General features: G+C 34.0%; 1 non-coding gene across 1 annotated transcript; it reads left to right on the top strand.

Moving 5' to 3' along the window:
- Nucleotides 1–278: 278 nt before the first annotated feature.
- On the top strand, nucleotides 279–384 carry LOC114086992 (U6 spliceosomal RNA). The gene has a single exon (XR_003581725.1). It is a non-coding gene; the product is annotated as a U6 spliceosomal RNA (small nuclear RNA).
- The last annotated feature ends 3,727 nt before the right edge of the window (nucleotides 385–4,111 follow it).

Genomic DNA, 4,111 nt, shown 5'->3' with positions numbered 1-4,111 from the left:
ATCAAGCCAATAAACATATTCATCACTTCATGTGCTTATTTTTTGTGATGAGACCATTTCAAATCTACTTTTTAGTAATATTGAAATATATAGTACATTATTATTAACTATAGTCACCATGCTGTGCAATAGATCACCAAATTTATTCCTTTCATCTATTTGAAACTTTGTGCCCTTTGACCTTTGAATGTTTATCTCTCCTTACAACTTATAATCACCATTCTAGTGTCTACTCCTATGAATTGGGCATTTTAAGACTATTTTTGTGAGATCATGCAGTTCTTCCTTTCACAGCACATACACTAAATTGGAATGATACAGAGAAGATGAGCATGGCCCCCAGGCAAAGATGACATGACAATTTGTGAAACATTCCAATTTTTATGTTTAGAGACATTGGAATGAGCAAAGATTTGTTTTGTTTTGGATAGGATCCTAAAACAAAAGGAAAAAATAGACAAATGGGATTATAACACACTAAGAAACTCTCTCAGCAAAGAAAATAATAGAATAAAGGAAAAAAACCCTACAGAATAAGAGAAATATTTGCAAACTATATTTCTGATAAGGGGTTAATATCCAAAATATATTCAGAACTTCAAAATTTCAATAAAAATAACCTAATTAAAAAGTGGGCAATAGATCTAAATAGACATTTCTCAAGAGAAGTCATACCAATGGCCCATAGTTCCATGAGAAAATGCTCAATATTGCTAATCATTAGCAAAATGGAAATTGAATCCAAAATGAGATATTGTCTCACTTCGGTAAGAATGACTACTATCCAAAGGACACAAAATAACTAGTACAGGTGAGTATGATGATTTTTCAAAATAGGAAATATAGAACCACCAAATGTTATAGTAATCTTACTTCTGGGTATATACAAAGGAAAGGAAATTAGTACATTAAAGAGATATCTGCAGTCCTATGTTTATTGCAGCACATTAACTTTTACTTTTAGAGGTAGCTGCACATGTTTTCATTAATGACTGTACAAATTTATACCCCTATCAACAGTATGCCAGGATTCCTTTATCTCCCTATCTTCATTAATACTTGTTATCTTTTTGATAATAGTCATTCTAACAAGTGTGAGGTGATATCTCATTCTAGTTTTTATTTGTATATCCCTGGTAATTGGTGATACTAAGCATGTTTCCATATGTCTACTGACCATTCATATGTCTTTTTTGAGAATATGAATAAAATATAAAAGAACCTATGTGTTCAGGTCCTTTGTTCATTTTTCAATTGGGTTATTAGTTTTGTTGCTGAGTTATTTGAATATATTATATAGTTTGGATTTTAGCTCCATACCAAAAAAAATTTATATGGTTTGAAATATTGTCTCCCATCCCACAGGTTTTCTCTTCACCGTGTTTTTTCCTTTGCTGTGTAGAAGCTTTAAAGTTTGATACAATCCCATTTGTTTACATTCACTTTTGTTGGCTGTGTTTTTGGAGTTATAAACAAGAAATAAAAACAATTCAAAAATCTCTATGAAATCATAAAAATACCTAAAATGGCCAAAGGAATTTTGAACAAAAAAGCACAAAGCTGGAGGCATCGAGCCCCTTATTTAAAAAATATAGTAATCGGAAAACATTATTCTGGCACAAAAACAGACACATCAAACAATAAGGATTGAAAGCCCAGAAATAAACCTATGCATCTATGGTCAACTGATTTTCAACAAAGTTGCCAAGAGCAGACAATGGGAAAAGGACAGTTTCTTCTAACATCTCTACTGGGAAAACTATCTAGCCACAGCAGAAGTATGGAAATGGGCCATTATCTCCCCTTGTACAAAAGATTCAACTAAGAGTGAATCCAATACACAAAAGTAACAAAAGAAAATATAAACCTACTAGAGGAACATGTAGGGAAATAGCTTCAAGATGCTGATTTGGGCAGTCTTCTTGGATATGGCTGTGGTTTCTGCATTAACCTTGATTTCCTCTTCTTGAACAGTTGGGCTGCATGAAATGGGTTGCTTCATGATATTATTTCTCTTTTAGATTATTTTTTTGAGACAATATCTTGCTGTGCTGCTCCCACAGGCCTTGATCTCCTAGGCTCAAGTGAGCTTCCTAAGACATCCTCTCAAGGAGCTGGGATGACGTTATATTCTGCTCACTGTGCCAACACAGTCCTTTCCTTGAAGTTTCCCAGATTGAGATGTTAGACTCTCCAACTTAAAAACATTTTCTAAAAATTAATTAATTGTTCTATTTAAAAGTACTTTCATTGCTTTAAAAATGAAAAAAAATACTACAAGACAGAGTAAATGGGATTCTCCCTCATTTCCAATATCTCACTCCCTTGCCCAGTGATCCCCACTGTTAAGTTTGTTTGTTCTTTCAGTCCTTTACATGTACACACCATATAGCCACGCAGACACACAACTACCCAGATTACTTTCTTGCCTATATTTAAAATAATATAGTATAAAATTATTCATATTTTCTCCAATTTCTACTTAGCAATCTGTTTTATATCACCTGACCATGTCCATAGTATGGATATCCCCCTAATTCCTTTTTAAAGGTTTCAGATGCCTACAAATCAAGAGACCATTATAAATGTCTTTCTCTTTTGATGGATGTTTAAGTTATTTACAATATTTCACCATTAAAAAAATGCTGCAATTAGCAGGTATATATATATATATATATATATATATATATATATATATATATATATATATATATAAGCTCTTTTGTAAGAATAAGAGAATAAGACTGGGAGCCAGATTCTTTGAAGTAAAATATCTGAATTAATATGTATATAAATAGTTTCATAAATAGCTTCCTGTTTTCTTCCAAAAATGGTGTGTTAATTTATAATCTCCCTAGGAATTTATGAGGTTGCTTGCTTCTCCACACCATCCACAACTCTTGATATTGTTTGTTGTCAATTTTTCAGTTTATTAGAAAAGCATTATTTTACCTTATTTCCTTTGTATTTCCTTTCCTTTCATTTCTCTCTTTCTCTCTCTCTCTCTTTGTTCAATAGGGAGATAGTTGCTTTACTTGTTTGTTGACTATCTTTCAATTGAAATATTTAGTCTATTTTAATGTTCCATTTTCCCAGAAATTTTTGTACATCTATTAAACAGTTAAGTCCTGTACATATTTGGAAGTTAATTTTCCATTAGTTTTTTGTTCCTATAAAGCACTTTTTAATTTGTATAGTACTTATAGTTGCAATTACATGCACTGTGACTATTCTAAGCACAATACAGATTTAAAAGGAAACAGGTGTACCATGAATGAAGCTGAAGTGTGTTATAACTGGGTAGAAGATACTGCTGTCTCTACCCCACATCTAATTAATAGACATGACTTTCTTGCTGGACAGAAATGTGCCCAGCTAAAAAGTTCACTTCTCTCTGGGCACACTGGTATATGCCTGTAATCCCAGCAGCTTCAGATCCTCACAGGAGGATAGTGAGTTCAAAGCCAGCCTCAACAAAAATGAGGTGCTAAGGAACTCAGTGAGACCATGTCTCTAAATAAAATACAAAATAGGGCTGGAGATGTGGCTCAGTGCCCCTGAGTTTAATCCCCAGTAATGCTCCCCCACATCCCCCAAAAAGCTCACTTCCCCATCTTCCTTTGTAGCTACTGTTGGACATGTGGCCTAGTTTTAGATAATAAAATTAAAAGGAAGTCTATGAACAATGATTCCAGAAAACTCTTCAACAGAAAGAAATTTGGTGGGAAAACTTTTTTCCTCTTTTCCTTTCCCTCTTTCTTCTTCTGGAATGCAATCTTTATTCTCCTAGGTGTGGTAGACATTTGGCAAACAGGAGTATGGAGGCCGCATGCTGAGGATAGCTCCGCAGAACAGCAGGACCCACACCCTGGATGGCATAATGCAACAGCTGCCTCAGACCCAGCCTGCCCACTACTAGACTCACTGTTGCATGAAAAATACTCAACAACAAAAGAAGCACGTGTTTAAGTACTGTTAATCAGGACTAGCTGCACTAGTTAGAAGGGAGTCCAGGGTCTCTGTTTTATAGATGACAAAAGTGAGATTCTGAACAGGTTTAGTGATAAACAGCTTCTGTGTTCTAATTTAATGCTATTTGTATTCTACAATG

Source organism: Marmota flaviventris, chromosome 6 (genome assembly GCF_047511675.1).
Source record: "Marmota flaviventris isolate mMarFla1 chromosome 6, mMarFla1.hap1, whole genome shotgun sequence".
Lineage (NCBI taxonomy): Eukaryota > Metazoa > Chordata > Mammalia > Rodentia > Sciuridae > Marmota > Marmota flaviventris.
The sequence above is the reverse complement of the archived record's forward strand: the minus strand, read 5'-3'. Positions and strand labels throughout refer to the sequence as shown.